An 18337-nucleotide genomic window follows, 5' to 3' on the forward strand; every position below is an offset into this window, starting at 1 on the left:
CTATTTTCTACATTTCCCCCACCCTAAATCTAGTGTCTAGCACCCAGTGCCCAGGATGAGCCTTATCCCATTGAGAGACCTTCTCGGATAGTCTCTTTACCTCTACAGTCTGAAGTGCCGGTCGCATCACCTGCATTGGGACCAACTGGACCGTGTCATAAAGACAAACAGGTGCAATATCCAATGCCAAATACAAGAAGCGTTGGTGAGTCATAATTTTTTATTTCTGCCCTAGTTACTTTGGATTTGATATTATGGTTGCTTTGTCTTCTCATATGTCACATTTATACTGCTCACCTCACCTCATCACCAGGCAGTTACAGTGAAAAAGCTGTCAATACCAATAATATATTATCATAAAAACTGAGCAGATTTAATTTGTGCACATACTGAAATATGTCTAGGATGGCAAGCGATCAACAGTATGGCACAGTCCCAGTTTGTGCAATGCACATTAATTGGAGAAGATGAAGAGATTAACCTGGGTTAGGAGGAGGAGAACGAGGACATCTATGGCGATGGAGAGGACATGGAGGATGAGGACTACATCCCAGCTGAGGATGCAGAAGATGACATTGTTTGCCCTACAGCATCTGTAAAAATGTCTGACATTATAATAATGTCTGACATATAGTATATTTATTCACTATCAGCTAGCCTGAGGCTTCAGCCAGTTCGGATGAGAAAATACATTTATTGTGTTCCAGTCCAAACTAATGAAGCTTTTCCAAGTCTGTGTTGGGTGTGGTGCGGCGAGTTCAGGGACTACGTCAGCAGCGAGAGGGACAGCGCTCTACATCATGCAGATCTGCAAGTCGTACAACCATGTGAGAGAATGGTCCAGCCAGCCTATCTAGAGGGTGCCAGCAGGAAATCTAGTCCTTTCTGCTGCCATATTGGTGTCAGGTTGTATGCCGACCAAAGTCCTCCGAATGCTCGGCATTATCGGAGTGGCAACTATTCACTGCAGCACATTCTTTCGTCACCAGCATAACCACCTTGAGCCAGCAGTCCTCAACACATGGGATGTCGAGCAGAGTGGCACCATCAAAACCCTCAAGGAAATGGGTGGAGATCTGGTCTTAGCAGCAGATGGAAGGAGTGATGCTGCACTTCCTGCCGAAGCACACCGCCTTTCTCCTACAAGGGAATGCATGCAAGGTCAGTAAAGCCATTTCAAAATAAGATATTTTTTCTAACTACTGAAATGGTCATTATTACAGTCAAGTGTATCAAAGCCCTTTCCAGTGTTTGTGTCTCTCAATATTCAGCAACCCATCAAATGTATCCTATGCTTATTTTTTAAATAATTTTTTTAACAATTTATATCATACCTTGCAGCCTTGCATTAGAATGACAACAGTGGATGGATGCAGGCAGCGAGAAAAGACTAGCTGCTCAGGTACTCCCTCTCCTTCCCAAAGACCAAGAAGGGTGGATACACAATTTGGCCAAACCCACCTATGGTAAGAATCACAATATATAAATGTCAAAATATATAAATGTTTATTTTTTATTAGTCTGCCAATATTGTTGACATGCCTGTTTATGATTTGTGGCTTTACAGACCACGCTGGCAAAATAGTGAACGTTTTTGTAATTTTTTTGTCCACCAGTAGCGGGGAAGACAAAAAAAAGCCATATTACAACCTATGTGTTGTAATAATTGCGTTGTTTACTCTATATCCTGTTCATTCATACGCCATGTGACCGTGATATATAGGTCTAAAGGCCAAGACAATAAGAAGACACAGTGGCAGAATAAATTCAACTATACCTTTGTTTTATCACAAAACCGGATAGCAACCTCTGTCCAGTGTGTGTGCATTCGTACAAGTAGAAAAACATGTTGACTCACCCTACTTGTAGAGAAATGCCAATGCCATCCTCCTCTTCCATGTTGACAAAACAGTCTATCACTCTGTTATACAGAACACACTTGTATTTCTTGTTGTCCTAGGCTACCTGGTTAAAATGCTTGCCCACTAGCCTAACTTCCATTCATGGGCAAAATTGGCTAGTTAACATTAGCCTTCTACATCTAGCTACATATTGAACTTCCATTCTCTCAGGCCAGGGGCACAACAATGTATGAATTAATGGTTTGATCAGAATCGCCATTATAATCACGGGCCAGTGCGGAGAATTAAGTAAAACCACAAGTCCCAATCCCCATCTACATCCATAGCTAATTTAGGAAAGGGCCAACACAACGAGATGCAACAATTCAAGTTTTTCTGTCAATGCTCTCAAAGGGATTTGGTAGGAGCGACACCAAATCCAAGCTGGCTTCCCATGACACTTGTTTTTGGTGTGCCAGGACCATTCACATTTGAGCTCGCTCAGTTTAGCTCAATGCTGACTGGCTAATTTTTTATACTTTTTTTGTCAAGGGAGGCCAGACGCTCACTGGCTTCCCTTCCCTTCAATGCTATGGGCTGCAACAATGTCATACTCGTTTGGACAGACAGCATCAGATAGATGGCCTGCACGTAGAAAGGCCGAGGGATGCTGTTTCACTCCGTCTGATGCTTTCTCCTGTGAGATACATGCCGCGATACTCCCTAAATGCTTGGTCCTTCATGGGACGTTGAAACTGGCTTCAGAATGGTGGAGTTCATTCCAGGATCCTGGGGTCTGACTCCCATGAAGGACTAGGCATTTAGGGAGTATATCATGTAACGTGTAGGGCTTTTTTACATGCGGGTGGCTCTCCTCGTGCCTCAGCTTCTCCGGCCTGCTCTGTAATGGCTTGAGACAGTACTCATGCAGTAAGTATTGTTATTGTCTCATTGGTAATATTTTGTGTCATAATGATTCAAAGTATGTGTGACAACTTGAGTAACATTTATTTCTATTTCTGTATTTCTCCCTCTCTTCCTCTAGGAACCTGAATACCACCACAGTTCAACATCCGCCTTCTAATGTCAAGCTGCCATCAACACACATCCAGCCCTAAGCTGATTCCTGTCCGTCTGCTAGGGTAGAGCAGTAACTGTCACTAGGGTTTAGTTACACAAAGTTGTTCCCTTGTATTCTCTGCCCTTGTTTACTTCCCATTACTGAGTTGAGATAATTTGATAAGTTTAAGCAGCAGTTATACACCCGCCCGAGGTCTATGTTCATCGGACCTGGCTCCTTGACGATCCTCACACAAAGCGTGGCATGTCTCTGCTGCTGCCGCCAAGCTTTCAGAGTGGAATTCAATCATCCATAAAGAAATGTATTGTATTTCAACAATGGAATTGTTATTATATATTAACTATCATTATTATGGGGACTGTGATCACAAAGTGAAATGTGACAGATAAACACAAAAAGCACTCCATGTCAAAAGTGATTTTTATAACTGTTAATGAAAAGGTAAAAACGTGTTTGAATTCTTTGGATGTTAACTTGAAGACAGTGTAGTACATGTTCTCCTCATTTGGGAACCTATTTCTTATCCCATTTACTGCACACACTGGAATTGGCAAGTTTCCTTTGCCATGGTATGCTAGCTGATAAGGCTAGTTAGCTGGCTAAAATAGCTAGGCTTTTCACATCAGAAGTGCCTCTCTCCCTGGCTCTCGCTTTCTTTGGTAGCTAACTCAGCCTATAGTCCGAACCACGATTGACCCCATCCGTCAATATTTGTGTCCACTCTCTTTGCTTTTTTTTTTATCTGCTGGAGGGTTTTGTTTTAGTTGTTCTGTGTGTTACTGCCTGTGCTCGCTGGTCTTGATTGTTGTAGCGTTAGCTGGCTGGCTACCTAGCTGGCTGAAATAGCCAACGTTAACTGGCTGGCTAGTTTGCTGGCTAAGGTAACATTAACTGCATATAACATTCTTTGATAGCTGGTTAGATGTTGTTATGTATTTCAAAAAAAGTTGGTTATATTTAATGTAGTTGTTGATAGCAACTGGCTGACTCATGAAGTGCTCATGTAAAGTTAGCAGGCTGGTAGGGCTAATGTTAGCAGGCTAGTTTGCTAGCAACCTTGCAAGCTGATTTGTAACAATATATTCATAAAGTATTTGCTCGCAAGTTGGCTGAAAATGTAATTGAAACCAGTAGTCATGAGTGCTCACCCCCCAACAACGACAAAAAAATCTGACATGACTTCGATCGGTTTTATGTAATAATTTGAAAAATAGAATAGTGGTGTGTAACTTTGCATTGGGACTTTTAACGCGTACACTAATGCAAATCCATATGTTACATGTGGTTCTGTTTATACTACATACCCTTTAAGCACTGTGAAATACTTTATAACAGTATTACAATGTATTTTTCTATTGCGCGACGCTGTGACAATTTTTGTGCAACCAAATCATGGGCTGGTGCAACCAACTGAAAATGTTGGGAAAAGTTCATCTGGAGCCCACCTATACTGTTTTTTATATACTGTACTGTAAATGAGCATAGGTTCATGGTAGGCCAATCACAACATTTCAGTGCAATAATCCTATGGGAAATTAGGCCTATGGGAGTTTTTTTAAATGCTCTGGAGATGAGAATATTGCTATATCCTGTCACGCCCTGAACGTAGAGATCATTTTAGGATACATTTTATGTCTCTATTTTGGTGGGCATTCTATATTCACTTTTTATGTTTTGTATTTCTTTGTGTTTGGCCGGGTGTGGTTCTCAATCAGAGGCAGCTGTCTATCGTTGTCTCTGATTGAGAATCATACTTAGGCAGCTTTTTCCCACCTGTATTTTGTGGGTAGTTATTTTCTGTTTTGTGTTTCTCCACCTGACAGAACTGTTCGTTGTCGTTTTGCTCTTTGTTATTTTTTTCAAGTGTTTTTTGAGAATAAATCATGAACACTTACCACGCTGCGCTTTGGTCCACTTCTTCATGCAAAGATTACCGTTACATATCCAGAGACCAAAAGAATGAATAGATAAACACATTTTTGAATTGCAGGAGGGGGGATTGCATTGAACCAAATGATTAATTTCCAATAATTTACTGCCCATAAGGGTGGGGTACTGCTAGTAATATATTATTATACCTAACTGTCAACCTTTTATTATGTAGATACATTTATTTCTGCTAAAGTTGGCAAAAACCATCCAAGGATGAAGCAACCAACGTCTCATTAAATGAAAGTATATCTATTAAAACCTCTTTAAAGTTATGGTAAAAATATATAAATAATTGTACAGTACCAGTCAAAAGTCTGAACACACCTACTCATTCAAGGGTTTTTCCTTATTTTTACTATTTTCTACATTGCAGAATAATAGTGAAGACATCAAATCTACACTCCACACTGCCCTTTTCCACCTGGACAATATGTGTGAGAATGCTATTCATTGACTACAGCTCAGCGTTCAACACCATAGTGCCCTCAAAGCTCATCACTAAGCTAAGGACCCTGGAACTAAACACCTCCCTCTGCAACTGAATCCTGGCCTTGCTGACGGGCCGCCCCCAGGTGGTAAGGGTAGGTAACAACACATCCGCCACACTGATCCTCAACACGGGGGACCCTCAGGGGTGCGTGCTCAGTCCCCTCCTGTACTCCCTGTTCAATCATGACTGCATGCCAGGCACGACTCCAACACCATCATTAAGTTTGCCGATGACACATCAGTGGTAGGCCTGATCAACGACAACAACGAGACAGCCTATAGGGAGGAGGTCAGAGACCTGGCCGTGTGGTGCCAGGACAACAACCTCTCCCTCAACGTGATCAAGACAAAGGAGATGATTGTGGACAACAGGAAAAGGAGGACAGAGCACGCCCCCTTTCTCATCGACGGGGCTGTAGTGGAGCAGGTTGAGAGCTTCAAGTTCTTTGGTGTCCACGTCACCAACAAACTAACATGGTCCAAGCAAACCAAGACAGTCATGAATAAGGCACGACAAAACCTATTCCCCCTCAGGAGACTGAAAAGATTTAGAATGGGTCCTCAGATCCTCAAAGGGTTCTACAGCTGCACCATCGAGAGCATCCTGACTGGTTGCATCACTGCCTGGTATGGCAACTGCTCGGCCTCCAACCGCAAGGCACTACAGAGGGTAGTGCGTACAGCCCAGTACATCACTGGGGCCAAGCTTCCTGCCATCCAGGACCTCTATACCAGGCGGTGTCAGAGGAAGGCCCTTAAAATTGTCAAAGACTCCAGCCACCCTAGTCATAGACTGTTCTCTCTGCTACCGCATGGCAAGCGGTACCGGAGCACCAAGTCTAGGTCCAAGAGGCTTCTAAACAGCTTCTACCCCCAAGCCATAAGACTCCTGAACATCTAATCAAATGTCTACCCAGACTATTTGCATTGCCCCCCTCCCTCTTGTACACTGCTGCTACTCTCTGTTATTATCTATCCGTAGTCACTTTAATAACGCTACCTACATGTACATATTACCTAAATGATCTCGATTAACCAGTGCCCTACACATTGACTCTGTACCGGTACCCCCTGTATATAGCCTCCCTATTGTTATTTTACTGCTGCTCTTTAATTATTTGTTACTTTTATTTCTTATTCGTATTTTTTATAGATTTTTTTTAAACTGCATTGTTGGTTAGGGCTTTTGATTTGATTTTATATGGAATCATGTAGTAACCAATAAAGTGTTAAACAAATCAAAATATATTTTATATTTGAGATTCTTAAATGTAGCCAACCTTAGCCTTCATGACATCTTTGCACACTCTCTGCATTCTCTCAACCAACTTTTGACTGGTACTGTATATACATTTTTACTATTCAACAAAAGTGGAAGAATAGGGCTTGAAATACTTAAATTCTTTATAAATATAGTAGCAATCTAATTATAAATTACTTACTGTAAGATTTTACCTTTTTTATTACTGTAAAATAAATATGATAATATTTAATGACAATACAAATTTGGGCCCATTTCATATACCTGACAACAGAGCATTTCCTGCCAAGCCTCTTCTGAGCAACGCAGAGACACCATTCAAATGTCTGCAGATTCAGCTTTACGCACAAAGTGATTTTGTCCCTCTGTGACCAAGAGAAAGTGGTTGTGTTTCAATTCTACTAAATTATTTATTTAAAAATTTGTGTTGAGAGTTCTAAATCTGATGAAAACCACGATTGCTGAAAACGCTAGACTGTCCCTTTTAATATGCGATCTCCCACGCTGGGCTAAATCCCTCAGAGGGAGATTACATTGTTTTTTTTGTCTGGATAGGCCAGAGAATTTACACGTCACCCCCTATGCAAATGTTGGGTGTGAAACCTGACACTTCAAGTCAGCTCTGCTGACAGAGTGGTAGTAGAAAGCAAACCCGATGGGGCTTTCTGGAACTTTAAGGAACTGGACCCTGCAACATCCACAGAGGGCATTGTACACCAAGTCAGAACCGGTCCAGAACCCCTAAATAGGGGATTTAACATCTAAGGAGTTGAGATCATACCAGTGCGTTGGATGGGTAATTTGTGCCTGCTGCTCAATTGTCAAATATCGTTCAGTCTAAAAGCTTTGTAAGCTTCATCAAACCATCTATTCTCAATTCCCGATCGGAGCATGTGAAATTCTGTTGGCAATAATAGTCTGGAAGGGAAGGTATACCGGTCTCAATTATTATGCAGGGATTAAATCCAACACCCTGCTTTATATTAGCCTGCTTGAGAGCCTTATTGTGCTAAAGTCTACAGTAACCTGAAGTATCTCTTTAATTATTGCCTAATTAACCTGCTAATAGCCATGTCCGCTAATGTCCCAATGCATCCACATCCTTACCACTACCATCTCTTTAAATTATCAAGTGCTGTAGCCGCAAACAGATTACCTCGATAATTATCCAAACGGCCCGACCGATGCAATCACGCCCAGATTATACTAATAAATCAGTTTAGGTGATATACACTGAGTGTACAAACATTAGGGACACCTGCTCTTTCCATGACATAGACTGACCAGGTGAAAGCTATGATCCCTTATTGATGTCACTTGTTACATCCACTTCAATCAGTGTAGATGAAGGGGAGGAGACATGTTAAAGAAGGACTTTTAAAGCCTTGAGACAAGGAATGTGTATGTGTGCCATTCAGAGGGTGAATGGTCAAGAAACAAATATTTAAGTGCCTTTGAATGGGGTATGTTAGTGGGTGCCAGGAGCAACAGTTTGAGTGTGTCAAGAACTGCAACGGTGCTGGGTTTTTCGCGCTCAACAGTTTCCTGTGCGTATCAAGATTGTCCACCAACCAAAGGCATCCAGCCATCTTGACATAACTGTGGGAGCATTGGAGTCAGCATGGGCCAGTATCCCTTTGGAACACTTTCAATACCTTGTAGTAGAGTCTATTCCCTGACGAATTGAGGCTGTTCTGAGAGCAAAAAGGGGTGCAACTCAATATTAGGAAGGTTTTCCTACTGTTTTGTATACTCAGTGTATAACTACGATGGTTAATTGTTCCTCATTTTGACATGTATTCCAATGGGACCATGTTGATTACTACTGTGTCAGTCAGATTCTCTGTCCCATCATATATCTCATCATTAGATCAACTGTTGAGCAAGGTGTCTTATTAATAGCAACTTTCCTCTTTAGACGTGATTTTATTATCCGTACCTCCTTGACAAATAGCAGTATAATCATGACTGTTTAGGGCCAGAGTTGTGAAGGGAAACTGTGTTATGATCAGATCTGTGCTGGTGTGTCTGAACAGTTTGCTGTGGGGGAAAGTAGCGACCAACTGGCTGAGGCTGGCCACTGTTCTGGATGACTGATAGAGAGGAAGGGGGAGGGAGACAGAGACAGAAAGATAGACTCTATTGACTACATAACATCCTGGTCCTCATGCAGAAGAGACACTGTCATCATTAACTAGTGAGTGTTGAGTCTCTGATTCATAATCAACTCATCGGCCTGGCCGGTCGTGTCACTCATCATAGAGGTATATGTACTGTACTGTGTGTCCAACTCTGGTCAACCTTTTCAACTCTACAGTCTCCACAATAAGCAATTCTGCTGAAACGTTTGTCACTAGACTCGACAAATGATCATCTTAAACAAATGTCAGTTTCAGTCAAGGCATCGCAAGGTATCAAAAGGCATCGTAAAAGACAGACACTGCATTGTTGCTGAGGAAATGTAACTAGTCATCCACTGCAGTGATTTGGTACTGCCAAGTCCAATCTTATATCACTGTGTCTATCACAGACAAGTACAACCAGTCAGACAAGAAGGGGGCAAAGAAAGACGCCCCCTTAACTAAAACAGATCAGGACAAGGAGAGGTTATTACAGAAGATGTTCTCTCCCGTGTCCCTCTAGACACACAACCACTGGAGCATTTAAGTCGCTAGACGAACAGCTCAGACAAGTGAATTGACGTGTTAAGTTGCTGTCCCCCCTCCCCTTCCCTTCCCCTCGACGTCTCCGAAGACCTACCACAACCAACGATAGTGGGTTCCATTAGGAATTTCAAGTTGAATTAAGGTGCTTGGGGAGGATACATTAACACATGTGCATAACGGCTCGGTAGTTAAATGTCAGAATGGGAATGAGGCCTGTGTGACTGTGACTTTATATTCCATTAGCCAGCGCCTCATGTTACCCTGCTGAGGAACTAAATAATACATACAGACAGGCCCCCAAAACACAAATCATCTTTTCACAATAATAGAAAATTAATGGGCCTGGCTTTGGTAAGTAAATTACACCAGGAGGAGTTCCTAGGGAGTTACATTATTGGCTGGGACGATGATGACAAAGGATGCATTATAAGACCAAGGAAAATAGAGGGATGCACTCGTCCAGAAAATGCTGAAATCTGAATAAAACGCGGCGGGAGGCTCTGTGAGACATGGCTTTCTAGAATCACCTTGTATAAAAATCCAATTCAGTTTGGGTGGTGATTAATTCATAAGCCCGTTAGTAAAATATTTCCCGTACAAAAATCCTCTGACAAAGAAAAAAGAAGGGTGTGTGTTTTGGAGTAGGCATATGGAATTAACATTTTCGCATGGTTGATTCAATTTATTTTTATTTTTTTAAAGAAATGGCTAAGAGCGAGCGAGGTCTTGAAAGATGCAAATGGAATAGTAATTTTATGGCACATTAGTTAGCAGTCACACTAAGTCATGTACACAATATGTACCCATCATGATAAATAAAGACATACTTATAATGGTTTTATTTATGGCCCTGTAATATGCAAACCATTATCACTCACTCTGGATATTAGAGTACTACAGTCCCAAAGTACTACATGATACCAGGATTTTGTGTTTAACAAAAACAGCCATCTGATTGTTTAGTATGCGTGGTGATTATCGTACAGGACTAAACAGTGTACGAATGTTGCAAGTCATATTTCTTTATTTCGAAATTTTTTATTTAACCTTTATTTAACTAGGCTGCATTGTATTGGTGGCATTGTACTGAAATAAGCTGAAATAAGCAGCAGTGTAATGCCACTATGCACAATGCATTTGTTTACATTGAACCAGTGACTTATGACTTGTTACAGCATTAGAGCGAATGCATCTTACCTAGATGAAGTTTAAACATGCCTTGCCTTAGGGTTTTGAGAAACTGACGGTATACAATTACCTTATTTTAAAATATAGAAATATGATAGAAATATAAAATCAAGCCAAAACTGAAATAGCTATTTACATGACTCTAATGTAGGCAGGGTAGCCTAGTGGTTAGAGAGTCAGACCAGTAACCGAAAGGTTGCAAGATCAAATCCCTGAGCTGACAAGGTAAAAATCGGTTGTTCTGCCCCTGAACAAGGCAGTTAACCCACTGTTCCTAGGCTGTCATTGAAAATAAGAATTTGTTCTTAACTGACTTGCCTGGTTAAATAAAGGTAAATATATATATTGAAAATGATAATCCTCTCTATAGGACCTCTGTGCATGACCTTTGACCCACAGCATGCAGTGACACAGGCAAACCACAGGGGGTGCTGTTTTTCTAGTGGAGCAGGTGTTAATGGCATCTCATTTCCCCACATAAACACCTTTCTCTCTCCCTGCACATCAATTATTACCACAAGCACACCAATCTATTGTTTACTTTTTAAACAGGATGAGATGGGGGGGGGGGGGGGGGGGGGGTGGGTGTTGCACCATATGAGAGCAACAGAGCCAGCCCTGTGAGTCTACACAGGTTATAGTGTGGAGGGAGAGAGGAAAGAGGGAGAGGGGGAGACACGGACATTGAATAGGGGGAGGGGAGATGCGAGAGGGAGCAGGGTAAGAGGGGATGTAAGACAGGGAGGTGGAGAGGGAGAGGGGGTAGAGGGAGCAGGGGAGAGGGTAGCGTAGTAGGACAGGAGAAGGAGCAGGGAAGATGGGGGTGTAGGGCAGGGGGAGAGATGGTGGTGGAGGTGTCGGGAAAGAAGGGGGAACAGGGTCGAGAGAGGAGAGTGTAGGACATGGAGCACCAGGCCCCAGGAGAGTCATAAATAAGTCACACAGCCCCTGGACCTTCCTCTGAAGGTGCCAAGACTCTGTGATCTGACTCTTTCATCTGGTAGCCCTCCAGTGTCCTGGAGAGATGTAGGGAATTCAGATACTGAGTTACATGGGAGTGTGTGTGTGCGTACGTCTATGCCTATGTGTGTGTGTGTGTGTGTGTGTGTGTGTGTGTGTGTGTGTGTGTGTGTGTGTGTGTGTGTGTGTGTGTGTGTGTGTGTGTGTGTGTGTGTGTGTGTGTGTGTGTGTGTGTGTGTGTGTGTGTGTGTGTGTGTGTGTGTGTGTGTGTGTGTGTGTGTGTGTGTGTGTCGTGTGTGTGTGTGTGTGTGTGTGTGTGTGTGTGTGTGTGTGTGTGTGTGTGTGTGTGTGTGTGTGTGTGTGTGTGTGTGTGTGTGTGTGTGTGTGTTGTGGCTGTGTAAGAGTGTGCATGTAACATCACAACCCTCAGCATCAGAGACATCAGGCATCTTCATGCCCCCAGGGACCCAGCCATCCACCATTGTTTCAGAGCAGAGCTTTCTTTTTCAATTAGAAGCTCCAACACCAAGCCAGCAGTAGCAGGTGAGGTAGCTAGCTCCACAGCCTTCAGTTCAAATAATGACTGCAATTAAGCAATTAAGAGCCGGGAGGCATAGAGGCCAGGAGCTGAGCTAGCTATCTCTCACCCTTCTTAAACACACTGTAAATGAGGATTCGCCAGGGAATACACATATTATTAGTCCTGTGTGTTATTAGGACAGCAACCTGTGCTACGCTGCTCCCTGTTGTGTTCTAATATAAATAGGTCAAATTAAGTGAGACTAGTAGACTAGAGCCGTGGTGATTTATCATGTTATCGTTATCATTATTATAACAATAGTTATTGGCATGAGTATTTTTTATTTATTTAACGTTTATGTGTACTGGTTAATTAAGAATGCATTCTTATTTACAATGATGACCTGTCCAAAAGTAATGATTATGAGTATATAATATATGACTACCGATATATTTCTTCAAAATAGAACTGTATAGTAAAACGATATATTGTTTTAACCGTATACGACCTTAGAAACCTTCATATTTTCTTGCTTTACTGTTAGAATAGTCAACCACACAACCAAGGCACTGGCCAGCAAGGATGAGATATTTGGCATTTGTCAGGTAGGAAGAAAAAGTCCAAGCGAGCTAGCCTCACATTCAGAAATAACACACGTTTTTAAACTATTGACTGCACTGAAGCTGCAGACTTCAAAAGATCCCGCTGACCTGTTTGCTGAGAAGCATCAAACCAAGTTTTCTCCTCCTCTCTTTCTCCTCCTCTCCCTCTCTCCCTCTTCCTTGCCAGTACTACACGTTTCATTATTAATATGTTTTTTTCTCAAGTTTCTCTCTGACCCAGGACATTAAATAAAACATTGTATGGTTCATGAAAGATTATGAAAGAGCAGAGCATAAGCAGCGGGAGGTGTAAACTCAGCACAATTCATTCTGCTATATAATGTCAATGCCAACAACCCCCCCTCACCCCACCTCCATAGCCTGCAGACATATTGGCGGAACTACCAATGGATGCTAAGCTTTTTCCGACAAAGCTCCGAAGATAAAGTATCTCCCTTTTATCCCTTCTGCAAATCAATTCTGGGCCTTACAGCGAAATCCCATAAAATAACTTCAAACACCACTACTTACTCCGAAAATTTGTATTATGGCTATATCTCTTTGAACCTTTACCACTGAAGTTTTGGAGGAAAAATGATTTAAGCGTTACCTGCTAAGATGTTGGCCTGTCAGCACTTTACCTCAGTTTTTCTTGACATATCAACCTGTTACCTTGACTCTGTCTCCCTCCTCACTCTCTCCTGCCTGTCTGTCTGCGTGTTTGGGGTTTGATTGCCGCTAACCACTCAGACCTGCAGATAAATACAAACGCTGCATGTTAACTTAATGGCTGCAGTAAGCGGGAGTTAGCAGGCATGAAGGCCCTACTGGCGCTGAAGCCGCCGCTTGACTGCTGAAAAATTCATCTTCTCCATCTCAACACTTCATCTCAACAAACCGTACCACGGCTGGGCCGGTATGGACGGTTACAGGGAACAGATGGGTTAGATTTTGATGATGGTTCTGTAAGTAATTGCAGAACTATGATTGTAGGGTTGGTGGAGTGGGGACCCGAGATCGTTGCTGGAATGATAATTGATAACATCAACAAACCACATGGATCGAAAGGGAAAGTTGTTGCTATCTGTTTCAAGGCATTATCACGAGGAATCTTTTAACCAATTAGAAAACCTGTTGAGACATTAGTGCATGATTACCAGAGAATAACCCTCGTTGCTCCTGTAATCTGATTATAGTGCTCATCCTAATCTAATTCTAATTTCCACAACTATCAGTCTAATGATGAAGGTCTGGTAATCCCAGCTCCTTGGATCTATGGGCTCTTACTTTGTGGACTGGCGTGATGTACTGATCTCTCTTCTCTCCTGGCCCTCCTACTACCCTTCTTCCCAGAGACTAAAGGCTGATTCAGTAATCTGGATATGATGGGCAGGTTCACTCCTAGGTAGAACAAATGCACTTGTGTGAACAACTTCAGTGATCACGGTCCTTGACAGCAAACACTCCCCATCAGAATAACACAGCCATGGGGGACTAACGGGCTGAACCCATTCTAACTCCAAGTCATCTTTCTTCATGAACCGGGACCCTCCTTAACTCTCTCTCTTACAATCAACCTTCCCCTTGATCATTTGAGTGGTTGAGAGGTGAATGAATTACACACAAAGATACCAAATGGTATCGACACTAATGCATTGATTGACACATTATCTGATGCTTTTCAGATGTTCTATTGAGGTGAATGCTACAGTAGTTGTCATCAACAACAATCCTGTGCACCAGCAAAGCTCTTTAGCCTGGGACTTTTCAATTATGCAAGACTCTTCCCTCCAACTGTCAGGGCCCAGGGGGGGCCAGCGTCCAACTGTCAGGGCCCAGGGGAGGCCAAGCGACAGTCTGTGCATTATTCTTTGATCAGGGGTTATACGGTACATAAGATTTCACAGACTCGACCAGACACTGTGAGACTGAGTGCTATCTGACACAACACACACTCATCCTATCCAAGATGACAGAGCTACAGAAGCAATACATGCCATTCCAATCTTGTTACCATCCAAACAATAAGAGGTTGAGAGGGAGGGGGTAAAGGGCTAAAATTGTCATTGTTTCTTCACAAAGCGACAGAGATCCAACCAACAAAACACCCCATCTGGTGAAAGTAGACTTAGGTTGTGTTCCAAATGGCACCCTATACCCGAATATAGTGTCCCACTTTTGAGCAGGGCCCATAAGGTTCTGGTCAAATGTAGTGCACCATATAGGGAATAGGGTGCCTTAGTGAACAAGACAAAAACACCCCTTTCCCTCCCCATACACCCCCTCACTCACCCTGAGCTTATTGTCTTTTGTTGAGGTTTAAATCAACTCCCTTTTTGTATTTGCTTACACAAGGTCATACTGCACATCAATACTAGGGTTGTACTTACGCCAGATACAGATCAAGGGAGGTTCAACTGCTAACGATGAGAAGACACAGGTTCCATTTATAGTAGTTAACCGAGGATTACAAGTCAATTGGCTAATGAATAAACTGGAGTTACAGTAAAACAACTGTTAAACTCAAACAAAGCATATTATACCTTATTGTCTTTACCGGATTATGCCCTATAACAGTATTTTTTGGAAATCATTATGATCAAAGAACAATAGGAAACAGAAATAGACTTCATATTCGTACATGTCTTAGCGTTCTAAATATTCTGGTGAAATATTATATTGCACTATAATTAATATATAGCTACCAGGCATGGCAATTACACACACACACACACACACACACACACACACACACACACACACACACACACACACACACACACACACACACACACACACACACACACACACACACACACACACACACACACACACACACACACACACACACACACACACACACACAAACAGCACTACTCTAAAACACAGAAGAGATAGTAGAGAACTCAGATAAGCTTATCAACTACAACACAATTTCAGACAGCAATTCCCAGGGTACCTCCTCCTACAATCTAAATCAGTTCAATAAACTCTGTCATGGAATCAAGCACTACACCACCCCAACTTCAGCTAGGACATAATACAAGCCACCTGCCTGAAATGCTTTGTCACTGAAATGAAATGTGATGTACAACCATTTTCCATGTGTTTGCCTCTCAAGTATGGATACTGAGCTTAATTAATTCAGATGGATCCCAAACACTGAACTTCTGCTCACTGCTGTTACTGTTTGGGAAGAATAAAAAAATGTAGCAGGGCTGTGTGTGTGTGTGTGTGTGTGTGTGTGTGTGTGTGTGTGTGTGTGTGTGTGTGTGTGTGTGTGTGTGTGTGTGTGTGTGTGTGTGTGTGTGTGTGTGTGTGTGTGTGTGTGTGTGTGTGTGTGTGTGTGTGTGTGTGTTTATACATTTTCAAAACTACTCTGTGTCTCACTCATGGCTAAAAACACTTTTACCACAAAATCCCACATAATAATCTGTGTGCAATTAGCGAGAATGACTTCAAACTAATGTACTCTCCAGAGATGGTGGTATAGTTAGTACCGCATGATTTTGTCTTTAGTATTTCATTTGTCATCCAGAACCCTGGAAGGAAAAGACAATGTACACTCCATTTTGCAACCTTTAGGGCTCTATGTAATCTGTATCGCGGAAGTTCAGCATTACCGTGTGATTGAAATTTGAAGGCAATGTTCCTGAGTTAGTGTAGACTGTGTCAGAGATACTTTCGAGGAGATGGGAAACTCCGTTGGAATCGTATTAACGCCCATTATGTAGGGTGCCCATGAGTCATCAATGGGCCACGCGGTGCATTCTGGGTGATTTTGGGACAAGGATATCACTCCTTCAAGGAGTGAATGGAGTCAATTGGGCGCTCGCTCAAAAACCCAACATTATAATGAATTACGTGAACAATAAGAACAACATTACACATCTTTTCCGAGATGTGAGATGATTAATTTGTTCTCTGTAATATCGTATAGCTTTGAAATCGTGACATTACGTACTTTCGAGGAAAATAATCCCATTTCTCGACTTTTAGAAGGGATTGTGTGATGATTAGCAACTACATGTTGCAGCATGACAACGTGAACACGATTGGTCGACAGTCTGCTGGGTGGGGCGTTATACGTTTCTCCATTCTTTGGCCAATGGGATTCCTATCCTCCATTCTAAGTATCTCTGAATGTAATCAGGGTAAGGGGTTCATTTGTCAGCTCAATCGGGATTTCCTTTACATTTCTAGAGAGCAATATGTAACTCTTCCGCGATACAGATTGAGTAGAGCCCTTCGTTTTCTAAACAGGGCCGGCACCAGAACTAATCAGTTGGACGGGCCTTTGATTTCCATAGGCAGGCACTTTTTTTCACGGGACCTCCTATGTATTTAGCAGGTGTAAAAGTAAAGACCATAGGCAGCTTGTGAGTTGGAAGTTTGGGGAAACTTAAAATTTATCCTACCATTTCTACCAATCTGCATGCCAGTTAGGATTATTTTTATATGCACATTTTCGTGGAACAGTTTCATTTCAATAATAACATTTTAGTTTCTCAAAATCACAGCCTGTAGGTCAATGCAGGCCTATAACTTCCATCATTAGCAAAGTAAAATACATATGCCTACAGCCAACAAATAAAAACAGTAGAAAATATCCTGATGAAAAATCAATCCCATTAATCTCTCTACTCCGCATGTCTACCTCCATTTCTATCTGCCTTGACTTGAGCTACCAACTAGCCTATTCTTGGCACTCTGACTTTTTTTGCAAAAATTGTCCTCCCTCATCTTAAACGGCACTGATCGGCACTTGGAGGTACAGTCGGGCAGACCAGAGCCCCTAAGGCCCGTACATAACGCCGGCCCTGTTTCTAAAGAAGCATTTTAGCTAGGATATGTTTTGTAATGGACTCTACTACCGCACACACAGCTAACTAGCTAGCGATCCCACATTGGCTACAGTTAGATGTTCTGGCACACTACTCTACATTACTAAACCCTTCATGAAGAGTGCTAAGGAGTGGGCTTAAGTTTAGGGCTAAGGATATACTCTTTCCACTGTCAAGCAGTATTTTAGGGACAAGGCTCAAGGGTACTGTAGGATTTCACTCAAACACACATTTAAGTGCTGTTTGTTGTCAGAGAAATCTACTACTCTGATGAAAAATTTAGCGTGCCCAGCTCAGAGTCCTTTTCGTTTTCATTGCTCAGTTCTGAATCCTGTAACTGAGCACAGACTGTTTAAATAAGATATGCAGATTGACTGAAATGGAGATACAAGACCAAATAGACATGGACACTAGCTTCCACCTCAGCTAGCTGTAGCTTCAATCCATCCAAAGACTTTGTACATCCACCAGTATCATGTCCTATACAGGTTCCATCTCATAGCTGTAGCTCCAATTCAACTGGGTTGCTGCTCCATAGCTAGATTCAACCAATTCCTTGTTTACAAGAGATATATATCTGTATTTATATATTTAAATGTGGTCAAATCTAAAACCAAGTCAATGACACCAGTTCCATCCTACAGTAAGGTTGGTAAAACAGGTGTTTAGGCCTAGTTCATGTTTTTACCCTGATTCTGACACACACTAGGGACACACTGTTTACAGCAGCAGGAGGGGAGTGTTTTCTCACCAGGGCCCTGTGTGCTCTTCCATGTAACATATAAAGGGTAGCGAGAGGAGTCTTGATGGGGAGGCTGTGCAAACAGAGTTACAGGGAGCACACGTGTCTAACCCTCTGATACCTCCGTCTCACACTGAGACTGTCAAACACAGGGAGAAGCAGCCTCACAGCACAGCCTCACAGCACAGCCTCACAGCACCCAAAACAGGGG

The 18337-nt window shown here is 42.3% G+C and overlaps 1 long non-coding RNA gene across 1 annotated transcript; it reads left to right on the forward strand.

Moving 5' to 3' along the window:
• Positions 1–1071: 1071 nt before the first annotated feature.
• On the forward strand, positions 1072–2972 carry LOC139578621 (uncharacterized). Its single transcript, XR_011675582.1, has 3 exons — positions 1072–1161; positions 1342–1466; positions 2887–2972. It is a non-coding gene; the product is annotated as an uncharacterized lncRNA (long non-coding RNA).
• The last annotated feature ends 15365 nt before the right edge of the window (positions 2973–18337 follow it).

Source organism: Salvelinus alpinus, chromosome 6, assembly GCF_045679555.1.
Source record: "Salvelinus alpinus chromosome 6, SLU_Salpinus.1, whole genome shotgun sequence".
NCBI classification, from domain to species: Eukaryota; Metazoa; Chordata; class Actinopteri; order Salmoniformes; family Salmonidae; genus Salvelinus; species Salvelinus alpinus.